We start from the raw sequence: 24668 nt of genomic DNA on the forward strand, positions 1-24668 counted from the left end.
CTGCTGCTACAGGACCGGTCCTGCGAGCCTCACCCAAGGCTTCACAGTTGAAAGAGTATATACTGCAGCCGGGGGCCCTGCCAAATCATATCCTGGATACTGATCTATAAAGACAGAACACTTCAGGAAAGAAGGCACGATACAAAGAGCATTGGTGAGAATTACAGCATACCTAATTATACCCCGCCGGTTCAAAAAACAAAGGATGCAGTTCACATCAGTTAAAAAGAGACTTCGCAAATCTAACCAAAAATAAATGCTGTTGTACCCGGCAAGGCTAAATATAATATGCAAGGGATGAGCTGTGTTACTCAATACTGTGGAGGATGCTTAAGAATGGATGGACAAGGAAAACCTGCCTACAGCAGCTGACTGCTAAAAGGGAGATACAGCGGATGTATTATGGGAAGCTTTCAAAGTGGCGATTAGAGGAATAGCTATAGCCAAGGCAGGAAGAATACAAACCACAATAGATTTATCCAATGCAGAAGCCACACTTGAAGAAATATACAGCACAGACGGGATGATCAGAGCGAGCCCAAGATGTTATTTGCCTGAACACAGATGCTTAAAACACTGGGACAGATTAGACACTCTGAATTGCACACTATATGTAGAAAAACAACATGCGGAGGGGGATAAACCACGGTGTCTGCTGGCCTGGCTATATAAAGGAATCTAAATGGGATATAATACGTCAGTTATAGGCACAGACTGAGTGGTGCGTGTGTCGCAAGAGGGAATAAATCTGTTTCCTCGACTACTACAAAGAGCTGTATGCAGAGACATCCGAGACACAGCCATTGGAGATAGACCGAGCCCTGGCGTAAATAGAACTCCCCAAACTAGATGGGAGAGGTAGCCGAACAGCTGGAGGCCCCCATAACGTTGGAGTTAGAACTCGTTATGAAAGGGCTACCAACAGGTAAGACCTCTGGGACAGATGGGTTGCCCAGCGAATTTTACAAAGAGTACATAACCTACATTATGCCCCAGCTGCTAGCAATGTTGAGCAAGGCTCTATGGTGGCCCACACAATAGATATAGCAGACCTACTCCAAAATATAGACTTCCTAGCCATTACGGAATCCTGGCTTCATCCTGCAGCTGGTCCAGCAATTATGCTAGCCATCCCAGATGATTACACCCTTCTAAGACTTGATCGTACCACTTCCCGAGGTGGAGGTCTCGCCGTAATAGCCAAAACTAACATATCACTGAGACTCTCTCCACCTCACAGATTCATGTCAATCCATAACTGCCAAGTTAACCATATCCAACACGCAGTCTGTATCCATCCATTTTATATACCGGTTTCCAGGCTCTCTTGGATCCTTTGGATCTAACAAACATCCTATCCAACAATCTTAAGAACTCCTCCCAAAGCCTTATACTAGGAGACTTCAACCTTGGTTTCAGCGACCCTCTAGACTCAAATGCCACCCAAATCAACAACTCCTTAGAGGAATTAGGATTTATCCGAAAGATCACAGGTCCTACACAGAGCAAAGGCAGAACCCTTGATTGGATTGCAAAGCACAACTGCCCAATTACGGTCACATCCATAATACCCAAGCCTTGGTCTGACCACCATTTAATTATGTGCTCTCTAAAGGCTCCCTCTCTCTCGTGCACCGACAGCATAGCTCCTGCTGTCCCCACCAGAAACAAAAGAAAAATGATTCCTGAAAACCTCATCCCCCCCCCGATTCTACCCACTTTCAACTCTATTATGGACCATACTGATCCCTTCACTATGGTGGATATGTACAACAAAGTGATATCATCCCTTGACGTCATAGCACCATTGAAAATGAGAACAAGTAAACCTCGCAAACATGTGAATTCTTGGTTCTCTCCTCATCTAAAAGCTATTAGACAAGAGAAACGCTGACCGAAAAAATCTGGAGGCTAGACCCTTCAGAGAATAACAAACAACTTGAGTAAACCAGCTTCCCTCTACAAAAAAGAAATCATCCTTGCCAAACAAACCTCTGAATTTCTCAAGCTAAATCCTATACTAAAGAGCTCTTTGTAATTCTGAAAGAAGTAGAAGCCCCTATCCAAACCCTGGACTCTTGCCTCAAGGACAAAAATTGGTGCATGGGTATTCAAAATGCTCTAGCCAATAAAATTGCAACCTTGCAAACTAAGATCAATAACAAAAGACACTCTTCTCTCCACTTCCAAATCTAGTAATGCCAATGTGCCAGCGCCGCAATCCATCTGGACTCCACCTCATGTGTCTATTCCCCACTTCAACTTTCACAGTATCCACCAAAGAGGTTGAAAAAGTTATCCTTACTCTCAAAGTGCCATGGCGACTTATGCCCAGCACAACTTATAAAAGATGCAGCTCGAGAACTCTCCCCTTTTATCACCAAACGAATAAACACATCCTTCACCTCAGGCACCATACCCAATAACTTGAAACAATCCTGGGTCCTCCCACGCCTTAAACAAAACTTGGATCTGTCCATCCCTACTAATTACAGTCCTATCTCCACAGTGCCATTCCTAATCAAAATCCTTGATAAAATAGCATACCTACAAATCCAACACTACCTTGAATTCAACCACCTTTTAGGAGTCCGACAGTTGGGTTTCAGACCCCAACATGGAACTGAGACTGCGCTCTTAAATCTAAAGGCACAAATAGATGAGCTGAGACGAGGGTAAGTCTGCACTACTGGTGCTCCTTGATCTCTCAGCTGCATTCGATCTGGTTGACCATGGGATTCTCTGCAACCATCTAGAGTCGGCAGCCCATATCTCCCAAGAGGCTATTGACTGGATTCAGTCCTTCCTTAACAACAGAACATTGTGAGTCTTCTCCCCGTTAGCAGCTGCTGACCCTATGCCCATCACCTGTGGTGTGCCACAGGGCTGGTGTGTCTCTCCCACCTTGTACAACATCTTCACAAAGCCCCTTTTTGATGATCTTGATGGTCTGGGTATCACCTATATGAACTATGCTGATGGTACTCAGATCCTCATCCCGCTGACGGGGGATTATGACAAGGTTTTGGCCTTTGTAAATACATCATCCAGGCATGGATGGTCTATGCCTGAATGATGACAAAACGGAACTCCTCATCCTAGGCACGACACCTTGGCTTAACTAGGCCAGAACTACTCCTTGTTCGAAATCGACAATAACAATATTGCCATAGCTAAGGAGGTTAAAACCCTTGGCTTCCACTTAGACTCCACCTTAACCTTCAAAAAACAAGTAAATGCCTTGGCCTCCGCTACCTCCTATACCAACTTATTAGAGCAGCCAAACTGTTCCTGTCTTCGAATAACTGTATTACATTAGCTAGATCCTTGATCCTGTCCAAGTTGGACTATTGTAATGCCCCCATACGTAGGCTGTAACAAATGCATCACAAAGAAGATTCAAATCTTGCAAAATAATGCACTAAGAGCAGCCCTAAGTCTCCCGAAGAAAGCCCACATCTCAGATACCAGAAGATCTGTCAACTGGCTCTCCACGAAAGACGAGATCTTCCTCAAATCTGTCTCGCTGACCCACAAATGTCTCCACCAATCTGCCCCTCAATACCTTACGAGATTCACTGAACAAACTTCCTGCCGCCCTTATCGTAAGGCTAACTCCAACCTTCTACTGGTGCCAAGATTCAAACACACTATGACTGGTGGGACTAGTTTTCCTGTCAAAGCAGCACAACATTGGAACTCCCTACCGCCATCCCTAAGGGAAGACCTTCCTTACAATTTAGATCCAATCTTATCCTTTGGATTAAAGAACATAATTAATGTACTCTCACTGATTGCCTATAAAATGTGTATATTGTGATGTAAATATTATCTACTGTATCCTGTTTTTAACACTGCTGATGTGTCCAGCACTGTAACCATAGCTGGACCTATCCATAGTGCTTCATGTAACCTAAGCTATACAATCCTCTTGTTGCTCTTGCGCCCTGCTACTTTTGGGTTAGGTGCACATTACAAATAATAAAACAAACCAACCAGGTATTTAATGCAGGAACCCTCCAGTTGTCGCAGAGAGAATCAATCATTATACCATTGCTGAAACCAAAAAAACCTGATGCAAGCTTTGGGGTCATACAGACCCCTGTCGCTGCTAAGCCAAGACGGGGGGGGGGGGGGGGGGAGATACTTACAGCCCTGCTGGCCAATAGGCTTAAACAGGTAATGGCTAAGCTCATACACCCGGACCAAGCAGGATAGTCCCGGATAGAAATATCACATGGAACCTGTGTAGGTTGCTCTACATCATAGACCATACCAAAGATAGCATGAATCATTATGGTAATTGACTTGGTTAGATGGCCATTGGGCCCACATACATAAAATGGGTATGGCTGTTATATAGCAGGTCGGTCGTGAGAGTCAAGAAGGGAATTCAGATTTTGGAACAATGGGTGTTGGAAAATGGTACGAGGCATGGATGCCCATGGTCCCCCATGCTGTTTATACTAGCCCTAGAACTCCTAGCGGTATATCTCCGGAAGGAGTACCAAATGGCGGGCATACACACATGGCAGTGGGAATTTGATTTCCTTGTATGCCAATGACCTGCTTGTTTACTTACAACACCCAGAGACCAACTTACAGTATATATTAGATGTACTAGAGTGCTATGCAGACCATTCAGACATTGCAGTCGGCAGGAAGCAATCGTGCCTGTTTCCATTGGCGGGCTATGCATGAAAGCCACTGAACACACTACCAGAGCTGGTGGTGAGGTGGGAGATAGAAATATTCAAATACCTAGGAGTGGGAATTGACCATGATCCAAAAATAGAACACGCAGGAAGCAATAGCCAAGGCGGTGAAATCCATGGACTTCTGGGCTAAACTACCCTTATCATTGATGGGCAGAGCGGCATTACTGAAGATGGTGGTGCTCTATGTCCTGTATGATAGTCGTAGAAGCTTCTTTAATTACACTGTATGCCAGGGATTCCTATGGCGAAACACCAGATGCAGACTGGCACTCGCAAAGCTACAGAAAGCATATGATCAAGTTGGCATAAAAGTGCCCAACTTTGAGGTGTATTTGTTTTTAGCTAGCCAATTCGTTTATCACAAAGTGGCTGGCAGATGAACAGACGCAAGGCACCCCAACTCCAACCTGCATGCACCCCATTTTACCTGGAAAAAAGTAATTTCGATCCACATGACACTTGCCAAAAACCCCCGCTGTCGCTAGGTAAGGTGATATGGCACAGGGCCTATTAGGAGATAGGACACCCTTCTCGCCTCAAATCCCACTGGTAGCACTTAAGGCGGAAGACTCTCAAACCAGATTGTGTGAGGAAATATTGGGAGCGGTGACTATAGGTGACCTGCTACAGGAAGGGGAAACTAATAGAATTTAGCACACTCAAACAGAAACGCGATTGCACAAAGGACAACACATACTACATGCCCCTTTCCTCGCAAAGCTAAAGCAGTTCTGGCCTACAGCAGCCAACTAACTTTAAACAAGCGTCTGTGATAGAAACATTGTACAACATTCCAGAAAGAGGATGGTGAGGTATCAATGATATATGAACTGAAGATGTCTCCGGGTGGAGACTGGTTAGTGCAGAACCGCTGCAGCTGGTAAGAGGATCTCCAGGAACCATTAACGGATAAGCAATGGGAAAGAGCAATAACATGTCTGGAAACTGGAAATGACACCTCGTATAAGGACCCCACAGGACATGCCAGACACCCAGGAGAATGGTGAGCAAAGCCATAGAGCACAATTGCTTGCAATGCGGACATGGTGCATATATCCTGGACCTGCAGTAAGATACAACAGTACTGGGGAGAGAGAGGGCTCACAGGTTAGCTAAAGCAGGAATAATATTAGACGCACAGTTCAGACCTGGCATACATCCTGGCAAAAGCCAGGATAGCAATGAGGTGGAAAGCACACAAGTCCGGACTCGGGGTTGTGGTGGAAAGACCTCCTGAAATGGTCACTCGCTGAGACTGCAGCTTGGCAAGAAGCAGACTGACTGGGACAAGGAGAGCAAAAGACATATTTGGAGGCTATTACTACAAGATATGCAGGCCTCGGTATATACCTCAACACAGGTGGAAGCAGTAACCCTGTTGATAGATGTGGAAAGATAGATATGTATATTTACCGTACATTCAGAGAATGGTACTGGAAAGAATATAGGTGGCATGGGCTGTTAAATGGAAGGGGTTGGAGTTGGGGGCGGTAAGGGTGACTCTGGAGCAGACTTTAATGTCTATCCATTATTAAGTATTTACATGTGGCTGTCTAAGCTTTGTGAAACCAATAAAACACTTTATCAGTAGGTCATTTTTTTTTTTTTTTTAGTCTGATTGCTTTCAAGCTGTCGCCAAGTAGGGGATAAATGCTCCTACTGGCTTCCCCTCTCTGGCTTTAACGCTGTTGCTGCTCCAATGCCCCCACATGGTCCATGCCTTCCTCCGGTAGGTGCACCCGACCCTCTAAGTAATAAGCTATCTACATGTGCCGGACTGTGGGGCATGTGTGAGAAACCATGCCTCGTCAAAATGTACCAATGGCTTTTACTTTTTTGCAGGATTTTTCCACTGCTCATGAGCGATGCACAAGTTCAGCTGTAGTGCATAATTTATCATTTATGGCACAGTTCCGACCCTTCTAGAGGATAGTGCCTGGCTCATGTTAGCAAAGGCCTGCCTGCTAAGGTGTAATATACTTGTAATATACTTTTTGTTTCCCCATCAGTGGTCCCTATACTTTCCTGTACATATTGCTGTCTGCAAGCTGGGACTATTTACATCTGAAACAGGTGCTTGCCTTTTTAAAGGACACACACAAAATTCCCCTGCAGCATTTTAGGTACAAGAGCTCTGCAGTTAAGAAAGTATTACCTCTCCAGAACACCCACCTAGCGAGCAGATGCAACTAATGGAAGCCACGATGGGTGAATGTCTTGGAGGAAGTTACCAGCTTCACTCCCAAATCGGGACACATCAGGCAGAAACATAGGAACACACACAAGCTCTTGCAGTAGCCAACACTATTGAAGCACAAGACTTTACCCTGTGCATTTCGATCCCAACTCATGCTAAAGGCCGCACCCTGGACTGACTTCAACTGCATCACCAATATCTCTAACAACGACCCATGCCCTTGGTCTGACCATAATATTATACTGTTCTCCATTGGCACTCCTGCACAACCTAGCACTCCTACCATCCTCGCTCCTGCACGCAACCATCGCAACATCACACCTGACCGCATGCTTCCCATGTTATTGCTTCCCACATGGACCACGCCACTAATCCTACATCCTTGGTAGCTCTCTACAACCAAACTCTGGAGGCAGCTATTAACAAAGTGGTGCCTGAGGGCATCCGCAAAGCTAAACCCATAGCCCACATCAACCCCTGGTTCACCATGGGTCTCTAAGACCTGTGCAGCAAAAAAAAAGAAATGCCTAGAGTAATGGGGGGGGGGACTCGCCTCAACAAACAAGCATTTCACTACTCTAGCCACTGAATATAAAGGAGCCACTTTCCAAGCTAAACGTAACGCATACAATATGAGAAATGAGAACGCTAACTTGGGCACCGGAGAGCTCTTTACCCTCCTGCGGGAACTGGAATCGCCCTCCCAGACCACTGTACTACCAAGCATGGTGCAAAAACATTCAAAAGGCTGTCGCGGACAAGACCTCATTTCTCCAGCGCAAAATAAAAATATGTAAGCTTGTCCCAACAGCTCAGACCTTAGCTGCGCATTCTAAGCCACTAACCTCGCACCCAGGTTGGAATTCGCACCCATCACCATAGCTGAAATCATCAAAATCATACAGGGCTTAAAACCCTCGATGTCAAGGTGATATATGCCTGGCCACTCTTGTTAAAGATTGTGCAGACCAATGGCCCCATTAATCACACCTCTGATCGAAAATGCCTCTAACAAAAAACCTGAAGGAAGCATTGGTACCCCCCCCCCCACCCCTCCCCTGCAGAAGAAACCCACATTAGACCATAATATAGCCCACCAATTACCAGCACGTCTACAAAAAATAATGGACAGTAGCTTATGTACAGATTCAAAACCACATTGAGACTCCTAACCTTCTGGGCCTTCGTCTATCAGGTTTCTACCCAGGCCACAGAACAGAAACGGCCCTTCCGGACCTCAAAATCCAAATGGATCATATTGGAGATGGGGGAGATCTAGCCATCCTACTCCTGGATCTCTCTGTGACGTTGACTTGGTAAACCATAACGTCCTGTGCCAACACCTAGCCCGGGCAGCCCACTTCTCAAATAATGCCATCATCTGGATCGAATTGGTCCTCTCTAGCTGCACCATGAGTCTTCGTCTCATCTGCTGCAGCACCTCCCACCCCTGTCATGTGCGGAGTCCCTCCAGGTTCCTGCGTCTCCCCAACATTGTACAATGTTTTTACAAAACCTCTCATTCACCTCTTTGACAAACTGGGTGTCACGTTTACAAACTACGCTGATAACACCGAAATACTGCTGCCTATCACTGGAAATCATGACCGACTCATGTCCCTGAATACCATCTATCTCACCATCCAAGCCTGGATGGCGCAACAGCAATAAAACAGATTCTCATTGTGGGTAGCTTATCAAGGCTAAATAACCTACCACCAGCCTACAAATTCTTTGACATTGATGGCGAAGTATCACGGTAGCCGAGGAAGTAAAAACATATCTGGATTCGTCACTCTCACTAACCAGACAAGTCAATGCGATCACCTGTGTGTCGGCTTATACTGCCAAACTTATCACTGCATGCAGACCTTTCATAACTGCCTCACACTTGCTAGAGCCCTTATCCTTTCCAGGATAGATAACTGCAATGCCATTTTCGCAGGATCCACTGTGAAAAACATTAAACTCCAGACAGTACAGAGCAGCTCTCAATATCCCAAAACAGACCACAAAACCACAATCAGAAGAAACATCCACTGGGTACCGGTGAGAGATTGCATCAAATTCAAAATACTATCCCTAACACGCACATGTCTGTCCAACTCTGCCCCACTATACCTGAATAAACTAATCTCTAAAGCACAATCCACCAAATCAACCTGCTTGTCTTTTGTCGGCCACCTGACACCGCGAAGATTCAAACGACAAACAGTAGGAGGCTCCAGCTTTCCTGTTGTCGCAGCCAAATATAGGAATGCTCTGACCTTAAAGCGAAGAATAGACCCATCGCTCTGGTTCTTCTGTAGAAGTCTCAAAACTTCTAAGACATTGAGAACTAAAGCCTGGAACAAAATCCTAACCGATCACTGAGAATAAGGCAACCCCCTGAGAATATGGTCAATCTATGCATGCAATGATTGTACATTTGAACTGTTGTAACCTATGTATGCATTTCCTGTATCTTGACTAAGAATGTAATGTAACCACCTTCTTGAGCATAAGCGCCCCGATGCCTGGGGGTTAGGTGCGCTCTACAAATGTGAAAAAATACATCCATAGCAAGCCCACTATAAATCAATGGTTTTGGGTACAGACATGGTTCACAAATACTTGGAGCATACTAAATTAACTTTTTAATTTCTTTTTTTAGGGAATAACTCAAATCATGGCACACTTTAATGTGCTTTTCTTTGATTCTGAATTTGAGCTTTTGGCAATTCCTAGTGAAGTTAATTGTAAATGGCAGATAGAGGGTCTTGATGAAAGTAATGGGGGGAATGGGTGAAGAAAAGGATTTCAAGGCAGTAGTGCTTTTCTAGTCGGCAGGTAAGCAGTTTTTTTTAATTTTTTGTTTTGTTCATGTATTTGATGTTTGGGGGAGGAGGATACATCTGACGTCCCTACGCGGAGGCATTCCCTTTTTTCACACATGCAGATGAGTGCTGCACAATGCCCACCACTCTTTTACAGCATCCCTTTCCTCTAGAGTAATTCTCTAAAGTTTAGATGGTATACATGATTTCTCTTATGTTATTGGGAAAGTGCTATGGGTTGAACGCCCTTGGACTGTAGTCCCAGAGTATATGTGCAGCTAGACTGAGTTGTGGGTACCTGCATGGAGAGGGAGGCACAGAATAAGCAAAAATCCAAAATGACGGATAGGATCATGCTTAAGGGGAGTCACTTAAACCGTTCAAGCACAGTTTGTTGTATTGATAGTCACATTATGAAGTTTCAACTTGCCTTTTTCGTACCCACAGCCATAACAATGTATTAAGACACATAAAACATTTGACGAGAAAACCTATTGTGATGCAGAGGGACTAATTGAGGCCTTAGAAAGAAAGGCAGAGTAGAAAAAGCAGCTACTGGTGGAATTGCGGAAGCGCGAGAGTGTTGCGTGAACTACAAGAAGAAGCTGCAGTGAAAGAGAATTATATTGTAAGAGCTGGTGGATGGACAGACTGTTCCCAAACTTCTTAATGGCTGTTCACAAAAGCTGGAAGACCAATGTCTTCATTCCTTCCTCAGAACCTGCCTCTGTTACTTCACCTGGACAATTGAAAGGCTGTAGTAAATAAGATGTAGCTGTGCAACGACTACAAAATATTGGACTATAAAAGTAATTTGTCTGCTACAAATGTCGGACAGATAATTTGACATCCTCAACTTAATGACCATGTCTTGTCTACAGTGTGTCCTTGTTATAGTATGACTGGCATGCTTGACAGTGGAGCGACACCTACACGTTCCCACCCACCTGCTCAACCATTCAGATTATGGAATTGGAACATCCCCACAACTGAGTTTGGTTGCTCTGTCACCCCCTGCTATTAATCGACAACGTAATTGTAGCTCACACGCTGCTCTGTGAAAAGACGCAAATGCCCTTGTGTGTAGAACTATACAGTTGATCTGGTGAATTTGTAGGTTGGTGCCAACTTGTAAATGATGCTTCTTTTTGTGCAATGTCTGTTGTGGGTCAGCTAGTGTTTTCTTGGGTGTGGTGAATGGCGGAACTAATTGCTAGCTGCTCCGAGTGATATTGGGTGAAGTGATTGGCAGTCTGTCATGCAGGTAGACCTTTAACGGATTCTGTTTAGGTATTTTAGTGCAGTGATTTGTAATAGTGAGAGTGTATTGGGTGGGATGTCATGTTAGTTAGAGGTGAGACTGAAATGTGAGAGTTTACAGGTTGGTTTGTGACATTCTGGAGTGGATTTGTAGTTTTGTATAAATTTGTGAACTTAGTTAATGACATTTGAGTGCTCTAGCAAAGTAGGGCACTCTTGTGAGACAAACACTGAAAGGAGGAATGTGTGATTACGCTGCACAGTGGTTGTTGGGTGGGGGGGGTGCGAAGTAAGGCTCTCCCCTGTGATGCTTCACACACGCTCGGCATTGGGAGGAGACGGTTGCTCCAGATTGTGTGCATGGATGCACCCCCCTTTTTTTTTAATAACTTGCAGGGATATGGTTCCTACCTCTTTCGTTCACACTTGCTGCTTCTTGCCTGTTTCTCGCTCTTGTCATAAGTGACTCGAAGAATGAAAACGCAATTCGTCCACCCCTGCAGCAGAGAATTGCTTCATGGGGCTGGAAGGGTGAAGGGAAGTGGGGAGAACATCAAAGCAATCACAAACATGGCCATACCTTGTACCGAGTACCCCAGTTTAATTGTTACAAACAATGCCATATTACACTCAAATCTGACCCAGCAACAGAGCGTTCTTATTTTTGTACTCCCCAAAAGTTGATTGTGCCTGTAGGATGGAGCAGTCTGTGCCTTGCATAAAACGGTCGTACATAGTGTTTTAAGACTTCAGAGAAGTATCTGTGTTTCTTATTTAACAGAATCTTTATTCAAAAGCTGTATTTGGCTTCTTTTTATCAGCTACTTATGAGGACTCTTGGTGTCTTATTCAACAAGCTTCTAACTCGCCAGCGAATCCAGTTTAGGCCTACTTAATGTAGGGTTTTGCCTTATCATTCATCTTCTTAAAAAGTGCCACTTTTCAGAAATTGAGTTGCAGTACTCTGAAAGCATCTGCAATTTATGGGGATCCTTCTACGTATGGTGGTAAAAGTAAGAATGGGGGATTTTAAATACCACCTAATTTTAAAATGGCAACTAATTACTTAAATACTGCATGCAATTCGACTCATAATTAGGTTGTATATAAAACAAAATAAGCTATTTTAAAATGTGTTACCATTATTGCCAAACCCTTAATGAGGCACAGAGACCACATCAAACTTTTCTATAGTTCAACCACATTTTGCTGTATTTTTCCCTCCTTGTGCTTTCAGCAGCTTCGGCTGTGTGTTGAAGTAAATCTGCCAAATTAAAAATGGTATGTCTGTGTTGTAGCAAAGTCTTAAAATACAGGCTAAGGAAACCACCTCACCCATTTTTTGTTTCGTCTCAGAGGCATGAAAGTGTAAATAGAGGCGAGATGAACTACTCTGCGGTACCATATGCAGCAGACATTGCTGACCTGCTCACCACTTGCAGCCCAGATACACTCTTTATCATCATCATCACCACCTCCACACACATCCTGGATGTCCTCATTGCCACAGGCTACAAGATCCAACGCAAGGACCACTAATGAAAGACTAGTGGGGGCACGGTGGCAGCAAGGGGAGGTGCGGGGGGGGGGGGGACACGGGATGTGGGCGGCTTGCTGTTGTCCTCAAGGTCTCATGGACGTGCACCTGCCAGAAGCACACCACGCCTGCATCTATGTAGTTCCTCTTTTGCCACTTCCCTTCACCCACATTCAGACAGTTGCTGTCCATCTGACTGACCACCTCAAACCAGCAAGACATATGTGAAAAGCACAGGACTCAACCCAACATCTGCCAACAACACAACTAACCTCTTCCTCAGTGACCTCACCCTGCCTGGGAACCAATCGCTGAAGAAAACCTGCAATGCTTTTCAAATTGCTTGGCACCATGGACACCAAGCAACTTGTCACAGAATCGATGCATAACAAAGGCAACATACTCAACCTTATATTCACCATATCTCAAACCATTTTGTCCTCCCTCCTACTGTTGTACTGTACAGAGCATGGAGCCTTACACATCCAGTTCCACACCAACACCACTTCTGCCCCCCAGGCCAAACCGGCCAAGACACCCCAACAATCTTTCGAGGAATTTGAAATGGATGTACTGGAAGCAAACCACATCTCGTTGGCTTCTACATTTGATCACTGAAACTTCAACTCAACATTCACAAGCCCTCCACACCCTAGCAAACACTGCTATTAATCCATAGCAAGCACGCCATCCACTGATAACAAAAGAGCTGGGGAAAATCATACCAACTACAAGAATTCATCACCCTGAGCACCCTCTGTTCAGCAAGCAGGGCAGTCCTCACCACAGCCAAAGCAAACTACTATACAACAACCATCATGGATGCTTCCAAGAAGAGCAGAGTAACTTCCCAAGCAATGAATCATTGCCTCAACATCCTTCCAGTCCCTGCAATTCCACAATCCATTGACTAGTGCAACGCCATCAAGAACTTCTTCATAGACAAGATCAACAACAAACAGCACACTGATGGATTTAAACACTCCAGACAACCCACCCTTACCAGCCCACAACATAGACTGAATCCTGGACAATTACTGCAGAAGATCTGACCAACACTCTCAACTCTGCCACCTACAAAAAAAGACATCCTCCCCACCTCCTTTTGTAAGGGTCCTTACAGCTCCGTTGGCGACCCGGGGATCCAAATCATATCCTAAGGGGGGAAAAAAATGCCTGTTTTTTGACAAAATTGAGCACGACGGTGTGGGAAGGGGCAATGCAGACCCTGTCAAAGTACTGGGGGGTAGCAACTGCAGTCCTGAAGCTACTTCTCATCTTCTGACTGGACCTACATTTGTTAGCCTGAGGCGGTCAGAGCGGGCACTTCCTGCCTGAACTATGTAGTTGTCTCTGGGTGTCCTCTGCGGTGGAGGGCGTAGGAGACTTGGTCAGGTGCTGCGGATGCTCTCCTCTCCGGCACTGCTCCAGCATCTGAGCCGCGCACTGTGGAGGGTGGCAGGGCTCTCCCTGAACCATGTGGACCGCGAGCGCCGAGAGAGTAGGAAGAGCTGTGAGCCAGGTGACCATGATCCAGTCAGCGAAGCTGCAATCGGGTGCCGTCCCGGAGCTCAGTAGACACCATCCATTTTTGCCAACAGCCGTGGGTGCTGCACACCAATATTGCAGTAGGGGTGCAAGCAAAGACGGCGCACACCACACCCGCTGCAATGGACACATCCAACAATAAGCTGGCTCCAGCCCTGAGGAGACACGGGCAAGTCAATGGCCCAGCTCGAGGTGCGGACAGCGCTGGCTTCCTCAATGTGCCCATGCCGGCGCATAACACTGCCGCGCAGACACCGTCAAGCGGGCTATTGAGCAGACAGGAGGTGCTGGTGGTGCTCAGAGGAGCGGGACCGGCTGAGCTATATGATACGTCCCACAACGGGACTGGTGAGAGGAACGATGATGTGGATCCCTCCCACCCCCGGCGCATTCTTCCAGATGTGTTCAAGTCGCTCGCCCGACATGAATGGACCGGCCTATTCCCCACCCAATCGGATTACACTACAAACACTTTTGTAAAGCGCGCAGGCACCACTAGCTGGCCCAGTCCATGCGGATCAGGTGCCTGGAAAAGGGTGAACACATACATGCATGGGATCTCAAGGGGGTGACAAGAACATGTGCAGGAGCACAGTTGCATCTTCAGGGCAAGCCACACCTGCTCAGGATTAGGAAGAGAAGGGACTAAGGAGGCCACGTGGCACGATCCATAAATCGAGGACTACAAGGCACCAGCAAATTGAGGGAGGCTAGGAAGGGACTAAAAGAGCTGCATCAGACTCATGCAATGAAAGTGCTGTGCACAACTGGACTACCTCCTTAATACTCTCGGAACGGATAATCTCAGATCTGACACAAGTGGAGTGGGGCCCAAACTGGCCCATAACACAGAAAAAGTGCAGCTGGACGACGCAACCATCATGTGCCACACTAGAATGCCTAAAGGGGCAGCTTCCGAGAAGTCTGGTATGATGGATAAAATCGCCAAGCCATCCAACAAATTGACCAGCATGGCTGTTGACGGGGCGGAGGGCCCAGATGCGCTAGCATCATCGCTCCCCCTGACCCCCATGGACTTAGTGAGTGTCTTCACCTCCTTGCAACAAGGGTTCGATCCATAAATAAGAAGCTGGATGGCATAAAAGTCAACGTCGCCACAATGCAAGCCCAGCTAGAGAAGGCCATGCAGTGCATCATGGATGCGGAAACGCGGATTGGTCCAGCAGAGGATGCAATAGAGGCGCTACAAAACACTGACTAGCATGGTGAAAGATTTGGGCACTGTCAAACTAAGTGCGAAGATTTTGGAAGCAAGATCCTGCCGAAACAATGTATGCATCATAGGGGTACCAGAGGATGCCCTGAAGGGGCCCATGCAACTGTCTGTCGAGGAACTACTGAAGGACCTGCTGGGGTGCCCCGGCTAGTCTCCCATGCTTGTTTTAGAACAAGTGCACAGATCCCTGGCCGCAAAACCCAAGCAGCATATTCCCCTGGCCGATAATGGCGAGACTCTTGAACTACAGAGACGGGGATCTGGTTCTAAGAGCTGTAAGGGAGAAACCAGACCGGAAGATGGGGTCCATCGTCCCTGATTCGTATTTTCCCTGATTAGACCCTGGTGCTCCAGCAGGAAAGCCATAAATTCATCGGGGCGAAGAAATAATTGAGAGAATGTTATATACCTTACGCAATGCTGTACCAAGCTAGTTTAGGCTTGCAATTCAAGAATAAGACTTCTTCACGTTTCCTTAGGAAGCAGCCGCCTCCAAAGAAGCTAATATCCCTCTACCAGACAAGCAACCACCTGAAGATAGTAATGTATAACTGCAGTATACCATTCTATAATTGAAGAAACCATGCGAACTGGTCTACAGGTCACCACTACGGTAAATTGATTGTCCTGGTTATTTGCCACGTATTGAGCGGGTTGTTGGTCAAGTACTGTGCCTAGTTGATAATGATGTATGTATAAAGGGACACCAGGTGGGGTATTGACAAGGACCTGGAGACCAGAACAATTCAAAATGAGTGATGACAACACTAATACAAGGTTCAAGGGAACTAAGACCGGAAAAAAGACTTGAAGTTATAGTCCGAAACCCTGGCCGCCATGGTAGCGGTTGCTCCCAGTTAAAGGGGAGATAGTTGGGGGGAGGGGAGGTGGTAATTGGGCAATGCATCGTCAAAGATTGTGGTACTATGGGGGAGGTGGAGGGAGTCCATGAGGGGAGTTGGGGTGAAAATGTTAGAAAAATGCACAGACCGATTGCAACATGTCATTACTACGCTGGAAGACTGTGGCACTGTTAAAGCGGAACGTGAACGGTTGAGAGATAATGGCCAAAAGGGTGGAGCTGTGGATTAAACTGCTAAGTTTGAATGTGAGAGGTTTGGGCATGCCTGTGAAGATGAGGAAAGTGATTTAGTATGTTAACAGGCAAAAGGCCAGGATTTTATTTTTGCAAGAAACACACTTACTAGAACACCAGGCCAGCAAACACACTTACTAGAACACCAGGCCAGCAAATTCACCCCTGGGTGGGCAGAGCACTGCTTCTATACCTCCAACTCCATGTGAGCTTGTATAGTCTTGATTCTGATCTATAGAACGCTCCCTTACCCATTTTGCAACAGAGTGAGCCCTGCAGTAGAGATGTTCTAGTACATGGGAAGCTGTGCACTGCCGAAGTATTACTGATCAACATCTACGGCCCTAATATTGATGACCCGGAGTTCTACACAGATCTTCCGGAAATGCGCCAAATACCCCACTGCCCAAATATATTTATATGTAGCAGCAATTTCAACAGCATATTAGATGTCGACCTGGATAGGACATCGATCACACCTAGGTCCCTGATACACACAGCACTCAAAATACATACCCATAGTGCGGTCCTGGACTTGAGTTACGCCTGGTGCTTGCTACACAGGACTCAAATTTCTATACTTTTTACTCGTCCGTGCATGACATGCATTCCAGGATAGATGTCTGGTTAACCTATCAGAGTGCTGGGCTGGGTGACCGAGACCAAAATATTGCTCAGGACATTGTCGGATCACTCTCCGGTATCTCTACTGATAGATATTCCGGAAGATGCCCCCCCCACCCCCACCCCCCAAGAGGGCACCATGGTGGTTTAAAGCGAGTCTGTCACAACATGTCACTGATTACTTTGAGCAGATATTTAAGTTTTACATACAGGGTATTGCTATGTCCACAGAACTGGTGGTACTCCGCGATATTAGGCGGGAACTCAAGAGGAGGGAAGAGGCAGCGACCTGACCGTGCAGACTAGCGCAGACATTAAAACACACAACACACCTGAGTGAATACCGGGCAGTAGCTGACTGGGAGCTGTGCTACTTCGACAGACGAGCTGCAGTGTGTAGATATGGGGCACAGGATAGACTGGGTTAACTCTTAGCACACATGATACGATCCGAGAGAGGCAACACGAATGTCCTGTGTGTCACTATAAGTGATGGGATAACGATTACCAACCTGGAAGAGGTCAGCGGGGTGTCATGATTTTTATGCTAAGTTATATAACCCTCCAGGCGTAGCAACAAACCAAGAAATCGATGAGTACTTAGCTAAAATACCCAACATGTTGCTATCAGGGGAAGCCTGCGCTGCACTAGAAACACCAAGGTCACTGTAAAAGAAGCCATTAAGAACCTACCAGTCGGTAAAGCCCTGGGCATGGATGGGCTGGCGCTGAATTCTATAGAGAATTTGCGGCTGCACTAGCTCCAGCCTCTTATTAATGTGGACGGAGGCATTGGAAACTGGCACCCTCTCAGATACAAGGGAGGCGGTCATCACCCTCTTACTGAAGCCTGGAAAGCCGCCAGAGGACTGTTGTCATATAGACCATTGTCCTCATTAATACTGACGCAAAGATATTTACCACCCAATTAAACCCTGCTTGAGCCATACCATGTATGGCATTAGTGGATTTGTACAGGGCAGGTGAACAGTATCCAACATACGTAGGTGCTACAACATATTGGCAAGGATCCCACGGGACACTATGGGCGCTGCAATATCCTTAGATATGCAGAAGGCTTTTGACACCGTATATTGGCCCTTTCTATTTCGGTTTTGCATAAGTATGGGTTTGGCCCACACTATTAGTTTGGTGCGGAGCCTGTACGCGCAGCCTTAAGTGCGGGTTTGTGTGCATGGGGTGCTTTCTTCGATTCTGGAGCTAACTGTGGGTTTGCGTTGGTGATGGAGCCGCTGGCAGATCTACTCAGAGGAAGATGTGCGCTGGCCCGGATAATTATAGCTGGCAGAGTGGAACTGATAACTCTTTATGCAGACGAGATTATGCTTTGTGAGAGAGCTTGAGAAATGCATGCAGAGGGTGCTCGCAGCAGTCTAAGAATTTGGGGATTATTCCGGCTTCAAACTAAATACAAATAAATCAGAAATATTTCCACTGACAGACAAGACTGGCGAACCCAGCGATGTGTGGGTTGAGGTGGACACCCCAGCGGGTGAAATACCTGGGCATTGAGATGGTGCGCACCGCTCAACTGGGGCGCTCTCTTAACTATGACACTCTAGCTGATGCACTCTGCGCCAAGATTGACTGTTGGAATCAACTCCCTATCTCACTCATGGGCTGGGTGGCATTGGTGAAAATATAATTTACTTTTACACTTATATTGCGCACCAAACCCTGAGGTATCTAGGCGCTTTAACTTAAGAATATGGTTACAGTAAGTGCTTTAGGTTACAGAAAAAGGAAGCTTAGGAGGTGGATTACATCTTGGAACATGCAAAAGGTAATACATCGTACACCTAGTACAAGGAAGAGTGCATGGTGATCAGTCATTGGTCCTGACCCCAAGTTGCAGGGCGGCAGTGCACACAAATGCAAGGGGCAATTCAAAGGGCATAAACATGGTGCCTACCCCATGTTGCAGGGTGGCAGCACACACGGATGCAAGAGTCAGTTCAATGGGCATAAACCTGGTGCCTACTCCATGTTGCAGGGCGGCAGCACACAGATGCAAGAGTCAGTTCAATGGGCATAAACATGGAGCCTACCCTATGTTGCAGGGCGGCAGCACACACAGATGCAAGAGTTGATGAAGGGGTGTGAAACATAATATGATGGGGTGTTTGCCCTGGCGTGTCCTGGAAGTGGACCGGGAGTAGATGGGGCCTTTGGTGATCCGGGCCGGCTCCCGTCTCCCGGTTGCGCTCATTGCCTAATAACAGCCAGGCAGGCTGCACAGACCAGGCCAGGTGGAGCAGCCATCTTGGCCTGAGATGCACTAAGCAGCATTTTAGAAAAAGTGAAATCAGATGAAAAGACCCAGCAGTGGGTAAAGTCAAAGCAGGATGGGGGTCCTGCATTCCTTAATGTAGTTGTGATACACCTCGATCTTCATGGCTAAAAGTGCGGCAAAACCGCACAATAGGAGATGTGTGCATCATAAAATGACAACACGCTTACCCCAAGATTTATTGGCAATCTGGGCGATGGGAAGGCGGGTAATAGGACTGCATGCATGGACATCACACTCTGGTGGTAGCAGGAGGAAGAAGGATGGAATTCTTGTCTCGTATGCAGCAGGTGATCCGGGCCGGCTCCCGCCTCTCGGTTGCTCTCATCATACTTCCTAAACTATATCTCTTCAGCATTATCCCACTGTGGCCAGGAAGGTCCTTCTCGAGCATGCAAGGGGCGTGCTTGACATTCGTGTGGGAAGGCCAGGTTCGGGCTCGCTGGAAGTGTCTCACAATGCCATATGAACAAGGAGGGTTGGCAGCACCCAACTTCAAACTTTACTTCCTGGCAGCACAAGCTTATTATGTGATATTTTGGACAGAGAGCGGGCTGTGCACATCTCACGTGGCACTAGAAAAACGGGGAAAAGACGCGGCCCTCCTACATGGGCTAGCTGCCGGGGGGGGGTCGAGGACCAAATGAACCCAGTCCTGGTTACGCAACGAGCATGGGCCAGACTAGTCAGCCACCCCAAAGACACCATAATGTATGACCCAAACATTACTGCGTGGGGCGCACCTTATCTAGCCCTGTCCCGGGATGCAGACCTAGCTACACACTGGTGTGATAGAGGCATACAACATTTTGGAGATCTATTTCATGATGGTTAATTCATAACCTGGGAAGACATTAAAACAAGCATTGGTGACAACCCACTGTATAAGTTGCAATATCTAAGACTCCGCTCCGCAGTGACATTATTGTGGGATTTATTTCATCAGGAACTGCCCTTGCACCTGAGTCTGGGGTATGTACTCACTTCCGGCATAACGAAAAAGACGGCGTCGTTATTCTATGAATTGATACTGTCGGCTAGGAGGGTACAGACACCGGATGTCTAAGGGGAGTGGGCAAGGGACCTGGGGATCATTATTTACGGAAGCGCACTGGATGCAGCTATGCAGGTTAACAAAACAGATTTCATGTAATTCCAGGTATAGGCTGATCCATTTCAAAATACTGAACAGGGTGAACCTAACCCCAGCCCGCCTTAAGAAGATGTATGTGACAGCTGAGGGGAAATGTCCACGATGTGGGGGAAGTAGAGGCGGGACTGGTACATATGCTTTGGGCCTGTGCTGCACTGATGGGATACTGGTAGAACGTGTGTGATGCTTTGAAGGAAATGTTGCCCAACCTGTGAAATGGGATCAGGGGTCCTGGATGGTGGGCTTTGTATTGAAAATGAACCCAATACAGCGCAGACGCCTTGACTTAGGCCTGATACTGACTAAACGCGCTATATTGGATCAATGGAAAAGCAGGAGGCCCCATCTCTGGATGACTGGGTTAATTACATGTCTTGGGCGAATGACAATGAGGAAGTGTACTCCAGCTTATTACCCTTATCAAATTGCCCGAAAGATATATGGTGGATTCAGGCAATTTCTATAAATAAATGTGAAGGAGGAGACAACCAAGATGAAGTACCATGATGCCTATGTAAATGTATGCCTAACATGCAATCTGCATTAAATCTAGTGTATGATATAATCTGACTTTACAGGTGATGTTATAACTCTGTGCAAATGTTAAATAAAAGAAAAAATACTTGTCACATACCCGGCCTTAGACAGAATAGTCCTGCAGCGGTTCATCCACTACAGCTCCAACAGAAACTAACTTGTCCATTGGCCCCTACTGATCCCAGGGTTTCCCAGTAACCTACGGAGTTCAAAAAGGTTCCATCCTGTCCCATTTTATCTTCAAACTATGGCTGGGAACTCCTCCCCAAAATAAAGTTATGCCAATACACATATGACATGCGGCTTTACCAAAATCTCGCACATCAACCTCATCCATCCACTGACTATCCCTCATCCAAGCTGAGTTGTTTAAGTGTGCCGACCTGGAGCACAACCCAGCAAAGTCCAAATTAATTCCCCTCGAAAATCGCACCAAGCATGCACAACCTTACAATGGCTGATCTGACATAAAGCTCAACACAGTGAAAAATCTCTCGCTTTTACCATTGACTGACCTCCCATTCAAAACCTACATCGCCAAGAAAACTCAAGGAGCATGGTAATAGCTTGTGATCCTCCTCAAAGTCAGGCCCTGCTCTCAGTTTCAGAACAGTTTTCCAAGTTCTAGTCATAACCCATTACTAGCAGGAGACCCAGATGCCACCTTGGCCCCTCCAAAAGCTGACCAGTACGATGCAGCATGCCTCATCGCAGGACTAAAACTTCAAACACACACCCCATCCTCAAGGATCTACGATGACTATCCCTTCATGCATGCATCATGCTCAAAACAGGCTGCATCACCCACAAAACAATCGCAACCAAACTACCACTTTACCTGGCAGAGAAACTCCTCTGGAGGCCAATGCACCAGCAGAAGCCATAACACTGTTGGGCTGAAAATAAAGAAACTTAACAGGGAAAAAACTGAGGACCTGCCTTTTCTTGAAACAATTTACCAATGCAGATAAATCTGACCCCTCCCCACCGCCCCCTTCCATCCTACACTTTTGAAAGGACCTGAAGACCCTACTGTCAAAGGTGGCACGAGAATCAATCCCTATCTCATAGGTGATTTAAGTTTCTTTTTCAAACTATCAATGGGCCCCACGGCCATCCTTTCTCTGGTTTCAATGCACTGCCTTACTATCTCAGACTCTTTAGCCCGAGGTTAGAATATAGTAATTGTTTGAGCCTCCATATGCTAATTGCTAAATGAGCTGAGATGTTAACCTAAAGGCCCTTGGCCTTACCTCTCTAAACTCCTACAGGGACTTCCTAACTTTCCCTTCTCTAGTCATTTGTCAGTGATCGAAGGTATGTGGGATTTGTGTTTTGCAGGCACCCTGTTTGTTTCGGTCTCATGCTCACTTTCTCCTCTTCCTCGCATCACCTTTCCACTACACTTCTTTGCCCAGTCCACACGCCTCTACTCAATTCCTCTGTCCCTCTGAGGTCTCTTCTACATTCTAAGTCTCACCTGCACCCAATGATGTTCCTCCTTCCTTGTTTTCGCTACTGCTCCCTTCTGCATACTACTTCACCCACCAAACTACTCCTACCACCACACTACTATCTCCTCCAAGCTACTCCTCCATTGGCACTGCCACTCCTCCCCCAACTACTACTCGTCCCTTCAAACCAGCACTCCACCCTCCACACCACTACTACCTCTTCACTGCAACTCCTACTCCACTCCACACCACTACCATGCCACCCAGCTCTAACTCGCCCACCCTTTTTCACCCTCATGAACTTCACATTCACTCCGGTAAGGAAGGCATGGTACCAAAGTAAGACGGACACAAGTGACCACAGTTCAAGGGTGTTTATTGAACTTTATCAAGAGCGAGATAAACGCCTTTCTAAATCTAAGATGGAAGCTAGCTACGACCATCAAATAATAATGCAGTCCTAGTAGAGTCTTACCAAAATAAAAGGGCCTATATTTAAAAAAAAAAACTATTGCCAATCCTTACCGCTTACTTACAAATAGTGTGTGGTAATGTTCATGAAAAAGAAAAGTGTTCACAAAATTATAAGCCAGGATGTTCAGGCTGTTGGTCTCCCTTCCCCACGTTTTCAGCATGGCAGAAACGGGCAGTAAGTTGACATTTTTACCTCCAGCTTTTTACTGGAGGTAAAACTCCAACTTACTGCCCAACTCATGATGGGGCCAGTCCTTAAATGCAGCTGTAATACCGTTACTGCCGCATTTAAGGGCTAACGCCCAACTCGTGATGAGGCGCTATAACTCTACACTGATGTTTTTGCCTGAAACAGGGAAAAAAGGTAGAACTTTTTGCTACAATGTGTGTGTTGATCTACTAAATAGCGATGGCACTTAAATTTATAAGAGGTTTGTGTTGTGATATGCTATGGTTGTACACACCATTGGCTTTGAAGAAAGTTAATATCTTCTTGGTGTCGTGATTGAAATAGATTTATACAGATTGTTAATGCCAGTAAGTAATAACACTGATGTGATTAAAATTGGTATTTATGGTTTTCTTGTAGGTTTTGCAGTATCAGATGAATTGGTTTAAATGGAGCTACGTTTCGAAAAAGTGTTGGTGTATTTGCTTGCAGGCACCGCTCCTCCCCTGAAGAAGTCCTGTGACTTTGCATCTTTACTATGAAACATGGTGGCCATTTTCTACGTTGTACTACAGTTATAAACTGACAAGACTTTGTCTCAAACACAAACTGGGTAGTTGGGTTATAAACGGGCTGCAAATTTGAAAATGAAGACGCTAACTGGACGCTGCTTTGCAGTGATGGTATAAAGCACTATTGTCACTTTGGGTTTATTGTTGCAGTAAATATATATATTTAAAGATTTGTATGAACAAAATAAAGTATGGTGTATTCTTGGTATTTGTGTATCCTTGTACTGTGTGTTACTGACACACACAATCCCTGCAAGAATCAGTCGAAGAGGTCTTTTTTTTTTTGTCTTTAATAGTTTGTTCAGGGGGTGACCATTCTTCAATTGAATTCCCTGGTTGTCTCTTGGTGTTTACATATGAGCTCCCACTTAAACCTGCTGCAGAAACCAACCGTGGGATTACAGGAACCGCGGGGGCTTCCACCAGGGCCAAACCCAGTTGACGGTCTGGAAAACTGTTCTAATCAAAGGCTACCTTGCTCTGCAATGCATGCATAATGGGTGCAGGTAAAATGTTTCACAAATTCCAAGGGACACAGAAGACAATGACCACAGATTACCTTACAATCACCTCTGCCAAAAAAGAGAATTGTGAGCTTGTGCCCGCTTCCTGCTACACTGCTGCAACTATAACTGTGGGTCCCTCACGAGGCACTCTGCAAGCGCTTCATGTTCAAACCTCGTTAATGAGGTTAAGCAAATCAGGTGTAGACAGCAGCAATAGAAAAGAGGCTACAGCTCCAGTCACTCACAGCTCGATCCGTCAAATTGAGTACTGTTACTGTGGGGCACTCGTGAGGCGCTCCATAGAGTTAAAGTGATGCTACTATGACAGTAAATATTTTGCTGTGTCTCTACCGATATGGCTCACGCTGAATAAAGGTATTAAAAACCAAACTATGATTATGGTAGTTTATATTGATGATACTATTTTTTTTTTTTTTCTTTGACTTTGCGGTTTGAGAA

The 24668-nt window shown here is 46.0% G+C and overlaps 1 long non-coding RNA gene across 1 annotated transcript in view; it reads left to right on the forward strand.

The window, feature by feature from the left end:
- Positions 1–23911, forward strand: part of LOC138497360 (uncharacterized) — a 33250-nt gene extending 9339 nt beyond the window's left edge. Inside the window, exon 3 of the long non-coding RNA XR_011278570.1 lies at positions 23552–23911. This is a non-coding gene — a long non-coding RNA (uncharacterized lncRNA). The remainder of the gene's footprint in view (positions 1–23551) is intronic.
- The last annotated feature ends 757 nt before the right edge of the window (positions 23912–24668 follow it).

This window comes from Ambystoma mexicanum, chromosome 5q (genome assembly GCF_040938575.1).
Source record: "Ambystoma mexicanum isolate Mex_15411 chromosome 5q, UKY_AmexF1_1, whole genome shotgun sequence".
Classification (NCBI taxonomy): domain Eukaryota; kingdom Metazoa; phylum Chordata; class Amphibia; order Caudata; family Ambystomatidae; genus Ambystoma; species Ambystoma mexicanum.